Source organism: Euprymna scolopes, chromosome 27 (genome assembly GCF_053919585.1).
Source record: "Euprymna scolopes isolate OS-2025 chromosome 27, ASM5391958v1, whole genome shotgun sequence".
Taxonomy (NCBI): domain Eukaryota; kingdom Metazoa; phylum Mollusca; class Cephalopoda; order Sepiida; family Sepiolidae; genus Euprymna; species Euprymna scolopes.
The window spans coordinates 39,611,403-39,627,526 of NC_136508.1; the positions used below are offsets into that span (position 1 = coordinate 39,611,403).

Below are 16,124 nucleotides of genomic sequence, written 5' to 3' on the forward strand. Positions count from 1 at the left end.
CACGTTTCCCCCTAACAAGGCAGATCGTCACTTGGACGTAAGTGTCTACTATTTGGAACCATGTCTGGGAAAGCTTAACAAGATGTTGTTTTACATTACATTTAAACTTCTGCATATCAGTATAGTCAGGGAAGCAAGTAGCAGGAAGGGAATTCCAAAATCTAGCTGTTCGAGGGAAGAAACTATTAAAGTAGAAAGTTTTTTTTTAATATTTAGGGGTCTCAACAGTGAAGACATGTGGTTTTATTGCTAAGCGAGTTTGTTGGGGATATGTATGCCGAGGGAGCACAAGTGCAACGAGTTCATCAGAGCACATTCCATTAAAATATTTGTAAAACAGGCACAGAGATGCAACATTGCAGCGATGGGACAGGGGTTGGAGCTTAGTTGTGGGTACATGTTCGATCTATCCAGTTTAAACCAAACACCATTTTTTTTTTTTCTGTAAATAGCTTTCTCATTTATGTTTCATGACGCTGTGCTCATCTTGCCCGTTAGATTCACAGCATTTCGGCAACTATAACTTTTTGTTCAACTATGTAATTGGCATGTCCCACAAAACGGATATATTCGTTTGAAGTAGCTGAGTGGTCTTGGTTATATATTAGACTAATAATCTAGTAAAGCTGCTTTACTGACCAAAATCTGATTTTCATAAATACAAGCTTTTTAGGATGCTATGCTTGAAATTCTATAGAATTATAAACTCTACATTGAAAAATAACAAAAAAAAAAACAAACAAACAAACTATGCTTCGCCTGTGTTTGTATCAATATTTATCATCAAATCATAGAATTATGTTAATAATTTCATTTTTTTTTTGCATAAAGTGTAACAGACTGTGGATGCACGTATGGCAGCTGTATGCAAATGATCGAGCCGTGTCCGAGATGACGTCACGGCAATGAAGAAGAAAAAATATAAAAATGTATGCACAGACCGAGGATCACGTTAGAGAGTGTCAGGAAAAAACCCTGTAAATAGCAACAACGATACCTCCGTTCAGTCTCGAAAGACAAAGGATACCCTCTGTAGGGGCAGCTGCACATGTAATTGTGTGGCAAGGGTTGCACAATCTCCAACCACACCTCCCCTGAATCGGCACTGCTTGAGTCCAGTGGCAAGGAGAAGTCTAGGACAACTGGAAACAATGCCGAGATAAGCAGAGAGCACATACAGCATCTGGAAGTCCCAAATGGTCACCCATTTAGTACTGGCCCGACTCATCGTTGCTTAACTTTGGTGATCTGACAGGAACCAGTGTGTGAAATATGATTATACCATAACTAAATAATGTCGGTTGTTTCACTAAGGAAAAAGAGTTATTCCTTGTCTAGGTTTCCTTGCGATGTTGTCTAACATGTTGAAACGTGTGTAAATTGAAACGTTACAAAACTATAATTCACTTCTGATGCTCTACAAAAAAAAAAAAAAAAAATTCACCGTTGACTAGTGGAAGATTTCTTTCCTAATAAATTTCAGGTGGTGAAGTAACTGAGGTGCTCGTCTGACTTATCATTGTTTTTTCACTTATCCTTACTATTTTAAATACTTCCAGTAAGTAATTTTTTTTTTTATTTGATAATGTGTGACAGGATGGATATATATTTATTTATATACAAACACACACACACACTGATCTTTATTATAAAGGTAGAGAATGCAATTTTTAAAAATATTTTTAAGAACAACAAATGATCCAATTGTTACAATCTAAAAAAAAAAAACAAAAAAAAGAAAAAAAAAAAGAAAAGATAATTGCTAGTTTCGACGCAGACAAAATAAAATGGCTAACAGCAACAAAGTTCTCCAATATCAGGGAACAGTGACACGTATTTTATTACACATAGCGTGTAATATAAATAAATTTAAAGAACAATTTGAATTAAGAAAAAAAAATAATAATCTCTTCAATACTCTTAACTACATAAGATTTACGTTATCTGTTTAACATTAGATGAAGCCTGCATTGTTGCAACAGCGTTCACTCTGGTCTGTTTGAGCCAAACTACATCCAGATCTGCATAACTCCAAACCTTTGCAGCTCATGCATGGCAGCCCAGAGCAAGGTTCCATAAGGTGGTCAACAACTCTCGATTCTACCATCGAAGGCTAACCACCTTTGGATAGGACAGGGCAGCTAAACACCTTTGGATAGCACAGGGCAGCTAAACACCTTTGGATAGCACAGGGCAGCTAAACACCTTTGGATAGCACAGGGCAGCTAAACACCTTTGGATAGCACAGGGCAGCTAAACACCTTTGGATAGCACAGGGCAGCTAACCACCTTTGGATAGCACAGGGCAGCTAAACACCTTTGGATAGCACAGGGCAGCTAAACACCTTTGGATAGCACACGGCAGCTAAACACCTTTGGATAGCACACGGCAGCTAAACACCTTTGGATAGCACACGGCAGCTAAACACCTTTGGATAGCACACGGCAGCTAAACACCTTTGGATAGGACAGGGCAGCTAACCACCTTTGGATAGGACAGGACAGTCAAGCCCTCTCTTATATTCGGTGACCATATTCTTCACTAAACACCAATATGCTTACGCCACGGAGTCCTAAAAGGATTACGTGGCAAATTAATTGAGAGACAAGATATATGCTCGCATCATTAGTGATGTTGTTGCAGCAAGCAGATGGGAGCGATTTCTGGTTCCTATGTTGACAGAGAACAGCAGTTGGGACAACATAGAGGCCGTCTTTATCATAAACTTCTTACTGTTGCCGATCAGTCACCTCCATTATTCCTGTTGTGTAGCCACAGAAAAGGATCGGGCAGATGATAGATTGATAAACATGTCTGTTGGTTCATCAAGAAATCACCCGATTGTTTCTTTGTCTAGGATACAATTAAAAACACAGATCTATACCAAGATCAAACAGCTTGTCCAGAGTAAAAGTTTATGACGGATTCAATGGTGATTTACATCATATATCATTCGGACTATTATTCTCATCTTAGTTGTTATTTTCATAAAAGTTTCTGCCGATGTAAACTCTCCTCCCCAACTTTCTTCATGAGCATCTTTCTGAACTTTAGAATCTTTATGTAGAACGCAAGAACTTATATGACACAATAATGACTAAGAATAAAATTATTAACACTTTTAGCCGCTTCAAGGCTGATGGAACGAGAATAATCTACCTCTGTCCATTAAATAAAATGTTAAGCTTGAAATGTCGTATAGGTTTGCTATGCTAGTATTGATCTTAAATTGTATTTTTGTTAGATTCTACCAGAAGCTGATGAGGGTTATCGTTTGTGCTTGACTTTCAGAAAAGAAAAGAAAAAAAAAATCAGTTTTAATTTATTCATATCTCTCCTATTAAAAAAAAAATAAACTTTGTCTTTTTTTTTTTTTTACATGGGGGATCACCACTTATCAAGACCCGGAAGCCACTCGGGCATAAGGGTTATTTTGTGTACAATAATCAATGGGATAATATCGTAGTAATAGTTGGCGTTGGAAATTTGATAAAGTGTCTGACTTAAGGGGGCGATTAATCAGAAATTTGTTTATGTTGGACTTAAAGACATCTAGGTTGTAGTCAGATGGGAAACAGGCAAACGGAAGAAAATTTCACAGGTGTGCACTTCTCAGAAGGAAGCATTGTTCATTGAATATACGTTTTGATGTAGGCACAGATAAAGAGTGGGGGAATTTACTGACAGTGGTTTTAGCAAGACGGGTGTTTTTTGTGAAAGATTGGCGAGGGGGGACCAGAGATTGAAGCTCGGACAAGCACTTGCCATGGAAATAACGATAAAACAAAAATAGGCTCGCAACGTCTCTTCTGTGGGAGAGAGGTTGTAGTGAAGAGAAAATGGCATCCCCCACTGCCACGAATCTATTTTGTACTTTGTCAAGGCAGGATACACTGTTTTTAGAAGCTCTAGCACAGATGTGGCAGCAGTATTCCATCTTTGGATGTACTTGGCTTTTATACAGATAGAGAATTGTATCAGTAGGGAGATATCTTCTGGAGCGGTAGAAGGATCCTACCATTTTCCCAATGGCCCAGGCAACAGACTTCATATACGTGTTCCATTTCAGATCAGGAGTAAAGGTCAAACCCAGGAGCTTGTCAAAACATGAAGCCTCCCCAAGACGAGAGCCATCCATTTCAATTGATGCCAGATGGGGAACAGAGCGTTGATGATGTAATGATAGGAGCTTGGTTTTAGATGCATTAAAAGTAACCAGCCATCTCTTCCCCCACTGTACCACACACTCAAGATCAGAGGAGAGGGAATCAGAGAGAGCTTTGTCATTTGGCCTTTGATGTGTTACCATAGATGGTTGTGTCATCAGCATAGATGTCAACGAATGATTTAAGTATGTGTTTTGGGAGATCATTGATGTAGATCAGGAAGAGAGTTAAGCCCAGGATGGACCCCTGGGGGACTCCAGCATTAATACTGTGGGCCTCTGATTGCTGCCCATCAACCACTACTCTTAAGAGCCTATCAGAGAGAGATAATTTAATTATTAAGAAAACATTTCCAGTTATACCATAGCTGGAAATCTTTTGAAGTAGGCCCTTATCGAAGGCCTTTGATATATCAAGAGCAATTGCCCTAGAAAGGAAGCCTTTGTCGGGAGATTCACTAATCCTATGAGATATAACCGTTAGCACATCAGCTGTAGATCTAGCAGAATGGAAACCATATTGCATGTCACTAAGGAGGCTATTTCTGGTGAGATGTTTGACTACTTCTTTATTTAATATGGATTCCAGTAACTTACTCATGACACACAAGAGACTTATTGGTCTGTATTGAGAGGGAGATGACTTATCACCTGAGTTCTTAAATACAGGGCATACTGACGAGTTTTTCCAGGGTGTTGGAAAGCATTTCTCCTTAAGGCAACGCTTAAACAGTTTTGTAAGTATGGGAGCAAGTTCTGGTCGAAGCTTTTTCAATACTATAATTGGAATGCCGTCTGGGCCAGTTGCTTTATTGGAATCAAGGTTCTTGATTAGTTTGGCGACCTCACGCACAGATATTTGTATGTTGAATAGTGTGTTGCCTGTTGTAGGAGAAAATACGGGGAGTTGATGACCTTCGTCGCAGAGGGTAGAGTTAGCTGCAAAGTTCTTGGCAAATAGTTTGGCCTTGTCTGATGCTGATGAGATGATCTCGGGTCCATTGATGATGGTTGGGATAGAACGCATGCTTCTGTTCAGGATCCTGTTTGCTATTTGCCAAAACTGGTGGGAACCAAGCCGCTGCTCAGCTGCTTTGGATTTGACGGACTGAGCATATAGCTCTCTTGCATTTTTTATTACTCTTTTACAGTGGTTGCTGGCTGTCCTGAGAGCAGCTTTAGTCTCAGTACATCTATTACGTTGGTAGCTATGGAAAAAGTGATTTCTGTGCGCGATGGCAGCAGCACATTCTGGGGAGAATGCTGGCTGTTAAGTTTTTGTTGGAATTTTTTGGATGGTATGAATCTGTCTATGCCTACAATTAACCATTCGGTCAGGTCTGATACTATAGAGTACACATCCTTTTTAAACATGGAGTGCAGAGGTAGATCAGATATGAATGTACGGAAGCTGTCCCAGTCAGCCATAGAGTATCGATATACAGTGAGGTGGAGAGGTACAGCTGAAGACTTATTGTATTTCATTTTTATCTTAACTGATACAACTGTGTGGTCGGATGATCCCAGGAAAGATAGAACGGAACATGAACATAGCTCAGGGGAAGTTGTGAGGAAAGGTCTAGAAGGCTTGCATACTGACCGGTAGTATCGGGCACACGGGTGAGTTCGTGAACAATCTGAGTGAGGTCATAGGCAATTGCAAAATCATGACAGAAACTCCCCTCATCATCTGTCTTATTTGAGTGGGTCAGTCATTCCACATTATGGATATTGAAGTCACCGCAAATGTGAATGTTAGCCGAAGGATGAGCAGACAGGATGAGGTCAATTTTCTCCGATATACTCTTAAAGACAGTAACCTCACTGTTGTGCGGGCGATAGAGGGCAAATAGAAATGTGGTGGTGTAAGCAAGTGCAACCCAGAAGCACATATAAGGTAAATTAGGGTCTTCTCTGGAGATAGCTCTACCACACGGGAAGCCATCTTTAATGTAGGCGCATATTCCATGTCGATCTTGGGGGTCAGGTTTGGATGTTAAATTAGAGTATCCTTTTATTATGAACTCATCTAGGGAAGTGGTCGGCCCTATGCCAGTTTCGCTTAGAAAAAGTAAGTCCGGCTTTGTCTCATGTAATTGGGTTTCAACCTCTGGAAGGTTGGAACGTAGACCCCTTATGTTGGAGAAGGAGACATGGTAGTAGGGGTCTATGTTGGAGGATGGGGTTCTAGGTTTACTCGTGTTATTTATTTATTTTTTTTTTTTAGATATTTCATGTTGAGTTTTTTGGGTTTGTGAAACAGGTCGACAGACTTGGTTAGATTAGGACAGAGAGGGAAAGTAAGAGAGAGAAAGAGAGGAATTTTTTTTTTTTTTTGGTAGCACATAAGGTGGAACGGCTCATCAAGAACTTGTTTACGTTGGACATGAAGACAACCATATTGTAGTCAGCTGGAAAGCAGGAAAACGGAAGACAGTTCCACAGGCGTGCAGTTCTAAGAAAGAAGCTTTTTTCATGGAATCTACGTTTAGGTTTAGGCACAGATAAAGAGTGGGGGTGGAATTATTGATAGTGTTTTCAGCTAGACGAGTGTTTCTTGTGAAAGTTTGGCGAAGATTTTGTTCCCTATAGATTCGAAAACGGATGGGCCGATTTTTATAAAATTTCATATGAAGGTACTTCATGTGCCAGGCAGTGTTTATAGATTAGTTGTTGTATCGGAATGTCTTTGATAAGTATCAATAATCAAAATAATCCGATGAAAGAAAGAACGGGCGATTTTGACCAGCTTAGACAGCCTAATATCACAAGTGTATTTGAAAAGTTTTATTACAACACAAGCTGAAAGGCCCGATATATAAAATGAACAGTAGGTTCTTTGATATTATAGGAGCATATTTAAAATTAATGTTTCGGCATAGAGCACAATTGAAGCATGATACTTGACTTTCATTTCTAACTTTAATTCAAGCCATTATATATAAAAAAAATAATTTTATAAAATTGACAGTACGTTCTCTACAGTGCAATGTAGACTACAATGTATTGTGAACTAAGTCATTGCAGAGAAGCATATGAAACTTCCTCCCGATGCACCACAATGGGTCCCCCCTAAGAATTTGATTGAAAAATAGACAATTTCACTGATTTCGATGACAAAAAAATGTTGATCATCATTCAATCCTGAGCAACATCGGGTTTCCCTGCTAATTAAATAAATGCAAAACAGTTTATTTTTAATTTATCACACTTATATTACCATCAAAATGGTTCAATACAACGTTCTTTTGAAATACTGTATGATCATAGAGCTATTTGCATGCATAGTTATTTTTTGAACAGTTTATAATAATGTTATTTAAAAAAAATAACATTAATTTATTATTATTTATTGCCTTATTTGTTTACAATAGTTCTGTTAATATTAATAGTAATTAAAGTTTAAAAATTACAAAAAAGGATGAATTACAATCTTCCTTAAAATATTGTCCATTCAAGGGAGGTAATTTAAATGAAAACTAGTTTAGTTTTTTTAATTACAATAGATTTACATTAAAGATATTCAATGCAAGTTATACATTAAAGAAAGAAAATACTTAAAGCTAGAAAAATAGCTGCTGTATGGTGGGTAGGTTTTTTGTGTGTGTGTGTGTGTATATATATATATATATATATATATATATATATATATATATATCTTTTCTATTATATAAAGGGTAAAATGGGCACAAGTGTTTGTGTATGTCCACGAAAGGCTTTTACATCGGGGTTCTCATGTCGGTTAAATTCTGCAAGAAGTTTTTGCATACTTCCCAGATCGTAATATCTTGCATTCGCAAATGGACATTTTTTTTTTTTTTTTTTTTTTTTGATCGAGTTAAAAAAAAAAAAATCCCACTGTGCCGTCATCTTCAGTGTTTGGCTTTTTCGTATAAATAAAGCGAAACTATTTGAACGCAAACACCTTCGGGCCGGGTAGTATCTGTTCTGTAATCGGTCCTTAGTCAATGTAGGAGAAACGTTTCATACCGAGACAATTACTATTTATTTGGACACTGCCAGAGTGCCCCCCTTTTCGGGGGAGCTGGTTTTCCCCAACATTAAAAATGACCTTGTGTCTAATTTGCTTTCATGGTAGGTCTAAAAGCAACACCATTTCTGCAAATAATCTTTTGTTTTTGATTGACTACGTTAAATTTGAACACTTTAGACTTCCAGTCGCATCATGGAGTAGCGGTAAGCCTACCTGCCAACTACCACTTTTTTTTTTTTTTTTTTTTGCTCAACACACACCTCCAAACATTCGGGCATCCAGGCTAGTCTAATATATATATATATATATATATATATATATAAGGGAAAATGTGTGTGTGTATGTCTCGCAAAATCTTCTGACTGGCGCGTTTGAACATGACAAAATTTGTATCGTTTCAACGATCGATGTCTCGGACGACAAATATAGAAAAATTGGGCCAAAAGATTTATTCTTTCACTGTCAACTGGACCATTATCTGCAAGAGGGGTCAATTTTTTCCGTCGACATTTTTGCAATTCATTCAAGCCTCATATGAATGACGTCACATAAAACAGGTTATTTTGAACGCCCATGACGTCACAATTGCAGTGGGCGCATCGATGAGACCATTTGCTTTTTTTCACCACCTTTTTCTCTTGCGCATTACAGGTTCGAGCCTGACTACTCCTAATTTTTTTTTTTGCCCTCACATGAGTACTTGTTGCTATTTTGCATTGTTTTAATTTTTTTTAGTGCTCAACCAACCCTCTTACACGCACCTTGACACATCCGGGCAATGCTAGGTTCTCAGGCTAGTATATTATGAAGGGCAATTGTCTGTGTATTTGTATAAACAGATTTGTATGTCCAGTTAAAAGTCTAAAACTACTGACCAAAGACTCATAAAGTTTATATTTTCTTGATCAGCGTTGCCCTGGATGTATAATATCTAAAATCTAGAAAAAAATTGCAGAGGGTTAAATGGACATTTATATCAATTAATGTTATCAAGATATACACATCTTTAAATTTTATCATGTAAATCCATCTAAAAGTCTAAAACTACTGATCAAAAACTCATAAAGTTTATATTTTCTTGATAAACATTGCCCAGGATGGATAATATCAAAAATTTAGAAAAAATAATATTTGGGGGATCTATATGGGCATTTATATAATTTAATGTTATCAAAATGTACACATCTTTTAATGTCATCATGTAAAGGGACGTAAATGATTAGTTTATAGAGTTATTTGCATTATACCGACTTTTCTTATGCACATATGTGTATGTATCCAGAGAGAGGAATGGTGCTGGGTGGAGAAGTAAGCAGGGGGATGATGGGGGCAGGAGAAGGCTAGAATTTATGTTAGAATTTTACCCTGAGTAATGCTGGATAGCCTTGCTACTTCAAATACAACAAAAATAAGAATGGTAATATTGAATCCAGAGTTGGAAAAAACAAGTACACAGAAGTCTTATTTATTTCTGGGCAATGCTAAGTGTGCTTGCTAATTAATTATTCTAATTATGATGCCGCAACGGCTCTCCGGTATTTGCAAGAATAAAAGCCGCACTTCAGATGTTTTCTTTTGTTAGTTTATAAGTAAAAAGAATAAATCAGAGATAAACACTTTTTTGTTGTTGTTGTTTTTTTTTTTATATAACTTTTATCAAAGGTTTCCCTTTCTTCTTTGCTGCTTCAGAAACAAACTCACATTCCACTGAGCAGTGTTAGTACTAATGCTTGGGAACTTTCTCCTAGTACGGTCCCTTTAAGAAATTCTGAAACAACAGGTCAGTATCACGAGACACGGACATAGTCTATAAAATTCATCAAGGACGTCGCCAACATGGATATTTCTTTTCATCAAAATTCCAACAAACAATAATAAACGTCATATTTCCCAGAAGTTCAAAAAAAGGACACAATTCTATTTGCACAAACAAAACGAAAATAACAAAACATTTTTAGTTATATGAATTGCGGCTTGAAACACTATGTCTAGCCACACTGAGAATTCGTAATATAAATTAACTAGATAAGGAAATGTTATAATTAGATTGGATGTTGCATAAAAATTATGATATATTGAAAACTTTGACAATGCACATTTTAAAAATAAAATATTTACGATTATTTCAAACAGAATTGAGAATTGTGGTCAGAAAACACTTTTTTTCTGTAATTCTGGTCATAACCGCTAAAACGTATAAAATCTGCAGTTAAAAACATTGAATTTTGGATGTTTTTTTAGAGAGAAATTCGAAAATAAAAATATTGAATTTCAAGTATAACCAATGGTATCTACTTGATTTTCGTGCTGCAGTTAATGAATATATCCAAAAATTATCAAAACCGATAAAGTAGAAAATGAATCATTAATAAAAACAGTTTTCAAAGGCAATTAGCGAAAATTGAGTTTTGCTAAATTGACCTAAGATTTTCAGAAAATAATTACCACATTTTTTAGGATTCAAACTCTTTTTTATTTTTATTTCAGCAAAAATCAATTTTCACAAGTAGTTTTCTACCTGATCGTTTTTCAAAATTTTGAACATGTTCATTGCGACATGACAATTAAGTAGATACCAGTGGTTTTACTTAAAATTCAACATTTCAATTTTCGTTCAAATAACAAAAAAGCGCCAATAATTTGTCAACAAATATTGTTCTAATTATCTACAAATCTGGTATCATAGGTTTAGTAATTTACATTTTAGTGAATTGTAATAGAAGAAACTATTCATAAAAGCAGCAGCGCACTTGTTTGGCATGTCAGGTGCAGGTATCACAGAAATTAAAAAAGGGCAAAAAAACTAATGTTTGTAGTTGGATTTTATTTTATGCGGTACATTAATTTGCATATGAGGGGAATAGCTGCTTGAAAAAGGATAAATTGGGGAGGACAAAGAGTTGATTTACAGCCGAGAGAAAACATTGGAGGTGAGATTTGTTGGTGTGAATTGCAGTGTTAGTGAAAATGAGTTCTGTCCGTTTTTTTCTTTTTCTGGATTACATGGATAAATTAAAATGACTTGAGCGTGCTTAATCATGTTATCAGATACATTAGCAAATGAAATCAATAGAAACATAAATGCAATTTTAACTAATGCAGCTGTTATCAGTAATTTTAGTTATTTTAAACTAAGTTACACAGAAGACAGTAAATTCAACCTGAAGCCAACCTAAATGTTTCATAAAAAACCAACTAACTGGGAATGCGGTAAAAGGATATGCCAATAAATAGAAAAATCAAGACGTAATAAATTTTACCGTTTCTTTTTTTTTTTTTTTCTTTTTTTTTAATAGAAATCGCTCTAGAGAAAGTATGAAACAACTTATGTAAGGAACTAAAAAAAAAAAAAACACTTTAATGTCAAAAACTAGCCAATGATTAAATGTTATATGGATAAAATTCTGATCCAAAAATCCTTCTTTGCCATAAACATCGCTAATGAAATGGAAGCACTGAATGGCAAAATAAGGGAATCTAAAGTTATAAGGTTGCTGAAAATATGACAAGATCACATGTCCACCTCCACTCGACAACAATCACTAATCCCCAATGCTGGGTACTGTGGATTTCTTTTCTTACATTTTCCTTTCTCTACTTATGGCCATATTTTCATACATTGGCACCCACCAAGGGGGGGTCCACTTACTTGCAAGTATAAAAATAAAACAAAACTTGCTGTAATTATCAGCTTCACTGTGTGTGTGTGACAGCATCAACACTCTACATGCCGAGGTCCGCATCTTAGTTTTTTGTCATGGCTATGTTTCTTTGATCTCAATCTTGTCTAAGCCGGAACCTACCTTTAACTGTCCAACTCACAAATGACCTCAACTGTGTCCAATTGGCAACTGTCCTCCACTGAACTGTTATCAACCGTTGCAAACCCAAGACCATTCCCAACTATTTCTGTTGTGAACTGTGCGTTGCAAAACACATGGCCACACCTAATACTGCTCAAAAACTAACTCTATCTACCTTTGTTTGGTCCTGTGTCCTAAAAAAAAAAAAAAAACTGCCACATCTTGCTTAACATTCTCATTTTTGCTTTCTTTTGTGTTCCTTTATGAACAATTTCTTACATCTTTGTTTTGCTAAGAAACACATTTATTTTCTCTTCTTTTGTTATGTTTTACACTTGGGAGAGGCCGGGGTACATGTCCATAGTATCACAGGTAAATCAAAGGTTAGCTGTCTACTTTCCATTGGAGTTTATACTTATATTAACTTCAAATTTGAGGATAGAGACAAATTTGGAAGCTTGGAACAGAGTTTCACTTAAAGATGTTCAAAAGGAAAGAAACTAGAATTCGAGTAAGTCTTTATTGTGAAACTTTATAAAAAACACTGAACATCTCATCTAATATTAGTGCTTTCTTTTTTTCCATTTTGTCATCAATTGTAATTTTTTTATGCATAACAATTATATAAGCACGTGTGCTAAAGTATCTTTTTTTTTTTTTGTAAAACATGCTGCATAATAAACAGCTCTTATGTATTTCTTTGCAGTATAATCTTTAAAGATATGAGGAACGAAAATGCCGGGCAGTAATCCTAACCAAGTTGTTATCTCTAAGTTGCACACAAGTGTATCAAATTAAAAAAAAAAAAAAAAAAGAAAGGAAGAAAGAAAGGAAAAGAAGAAAAGAGAAAGATAGGGAGAAAGTGAAAGAAGAGAAGGAGGATAGAGAGAAAGAAAGGAAGAAAAAGATTTTTAAAAAAAGAAAGAAACGAAGGGAGGGAGAGAGATAAAGAAAGGAAGAAAAGAGGAAAAGGAGAGGGAGAGAAAGGGGAGAGAAAGAAAGAGGAGAGGGGCAGAAATGAATAGAACAAAAGAGCGGAAGAGAAAGAAAGGGAGAAAAAGAAAGAAAGGGAGAAAAAGAAAGGGGAGAAAGAAAGAAGGGGAGAAAGAGATAGAGAACAAAGGGACAAGGAGAGAGAGAGAGAGAGAGAAAGAAAGAAAAAAAGAGCGAAGGAAATAGTAAAATATTAAAATTTTTTACTCATGTTAATGTTTTTATTCTTTTCTTTTTCATTTCCTTAGTATTCAATCAATCAAGTCTAATGTATAAAATGATCTCAGCTGGATTTTACAAGTCAAGCCTAAATAGCATTTCAGCTAGTAAATAAAATTTTCCAATTTTCATTTGTTATTGTTGTACCTTTTTATCGGCAATAAACTAACATACTTTACCACAATTTAAAAAGAAATAATTAATTTCGTTCAGCAGTTTGCTAATATGAAGATATTCTTAAATAAACACCTTAAAAGAAAAATCAGTTATAGGTAATAACTCGTTCCTTTAATAATAGCGTTCTTTATTTGATTTTTTAGCTTAATATAACAAAAAAAAATGTGGCTATAGAATATAGAAATACAAAATAAAGTTTTAATGCAATCCTAACCAAGTTGTTATCTCTGAGTTGCAATGCCGGGTTGTTGCAATGCAATGCCGGGTTGTTACAACTGGTTATAAATTAAATCAAATAAAACGTTATTTTCCCTTTATTTTATTTACCACCTTTTTAAGCAGGTTAGACACAAGGTCAAGTGTTGTTTTTATGAATTTTTTTCTGTGGAACGAATTGGATTCGAACTTGGCACACCCAGGTTTTCAGTCTGTGTTGTATGTTAACCATGAAGTCACCATCAAATCCCCCCTTTCCCTGTTATTTTCCTTTACATTTAAATTTTGAATATAAAACTGTCAATTGCATAGACTTGAAAGGTTATTCATTAGGCCAATTGCACGCCATGCAGAGTAATTGGGATTTCTAATTATAATAATGATTTTCAAATAAAGTTTAATGAATAAATGCCCACTATTGTGGATTTCTAATTCCTTTATTTCATTTTCATGCATAAAAAGTAACATTTTATGCATTAAAAAAGTTTAAAAAATATTTTTTATTATGAGTTTATGAAGTATTGAATATTTGCATCTAGAGGATGCAGATGTTTTCTCCTTACTTATAATCGCTCTCTCTTGACTAAGATATTCTTATTCTCTTTTTAACTAGCACTTCAGCCTGGCTTTGTTTGAACCATATGTACTGTTCAGAACTTTATGTGCATATATATATATATATATATATATATATATATATATATATTAGACATTAGGAGGAGATTATAGATAGATATATAAATACCCATTCACATACACTTTTCACGATAAAGCTAGAACCCAGAATTAGATAGAATCGAGCAATTGCATCAACAACGGACAACACCAGACCCAAAGTGGCTTTCGATGTGCTGCATCTCATCAGTGACATGCTCCAACATAGGCGCAAACCCAGGTCGTCGCACGCATAAAGTGTGCAATACTGACAGCCTAACCATATGGGCCACGGCGCAATCTATTGGCTATGCCTCAATTTTTAAATTCTTATATTTTTATCCAGTTCTTGCCACATCGTAGAATGTAGAACTGGATAAAAGTATAAGAATTTTAAAATTGAGGCATAGCCAATAGATTGCGCCGTGGCCCATGCGGTTAGGTCGTCAGTATTGCACACTTTATGCGTGCGACGACCTGGGTTCACGCCTATGTCGAAGCATGTCACTGATGAGTACATCGAAAGCCACTTTGGGTCTGGTGTTGTCCGTTGTCGATGCAATTGCTCGATTCTATCTAATTCTGGGTTCTAGCTTTATCGTGAAAAGTGTATGTGAATGGGTATTTATATATATATATATATATATATATATATATATATTAAAACGTTTGACTCATGTCCAGGTAACCTACATCTAAAATTTCAAGTGTTTAGACCCAAAATTGGTGGAGGAGTTTGGTAGAGTCTGCAAAGGTCAACTCTTAGAACTTTCACCTCTTGGCAGTCATATTTCCGCTCAAAAACTAATTAAAAAGCTTGCTGCATGTCTGGATTCCCTTTATGTAAAATTTCAAATGTTTAGACCCAAAATTGGCTGAATAGTTTGCTAGAGACCAAAAAGGTAAAATCTTTTGAACTTTGATCCCTTGGCAGCCAAATTTTCGACCAAAAAACAATTAAAAAGCTTGCCCTATGTCTGAATACACTTTATGTAAAATTTCAAATGTTTAGACCAAAAATTTGCTGAGTAATTTGGTAGAGACTGTAGAGATAAAAAATTTTTTAAACTTTGACCCCGATTTTGACCATTGTTTAGGGCTCAAATCAAATTAAAAAGTTTGATCCATGTCCAAGTAACCTGCATCTAAAATTTCAAGTGTTTAGACCCAAAATTGGCAGAGGAGTTTGGTAGAGTTTTCAAAGGTCAAATCGTTGAACTTTGACCCCTTGACAGCCACATTTCAGACCGAAAACCGATTAAAAAGATTTTCCCAATCTCAATACACCTTATGTCAAATCTCAAGTCTATAGACTGAAAATTGACAGAGTAGTTTGGTAGAGAAATGTACACACACACACACAGACAATTTCACTTTTATAGATAGATTCAGTGACATCAATATACTATTGAAGAAAATCTATTGTTATTTAAGATCACACAAGAATGCCCTCCTGTGTTCCGTATAACAAAAAAGATTGTCTAGTGTTACACAATTCTAGTTTGTGCGGTAATTAAATATTGTTCATATTGTACATGAATTTATAACTGGATTATATTTTGTTTTGCACCAACAATGAACAAGAGCTCAACATAAAATCAAATTATAGACAAGGTAAAATAAATGTATATATGAATTTATTTGCTCTAGCCTCAAAATCATCCACTATTCCTATAACAGCCACTATCTCCCTACTCTTTATTTCACTTAAATAAATGTTATATATATATATATATATATCTTATATATTTTGTTTACAGAAAGTTTTAGATGAGACAAATCATTGGTACCGTTAGTTTCAAACTCGATAGTTAGGGACAGTTTTATGGTTGATATGGGTATCTAAAACGGTCCCTAATTATCGGTTTTGAAACCGACGGTACCAATGACTAATCTAAAACT

General features: G+C 35.5%; 1 protein-coding gene across 17 annotated transcripts in view; it reads right to left on the minus strand.

The window, feature by feature from the left end:
- LOC145248835 (pleckstrin homology-like domain family B member 2) overlaps positions 1-16,124 on the minus strand; it is an 839,292-nt gene that overhangs the window by 347,659 nt on the left and 475,509 nt on the right. The gene's annotated exons all lie outside the window — the stretch shown is intronic.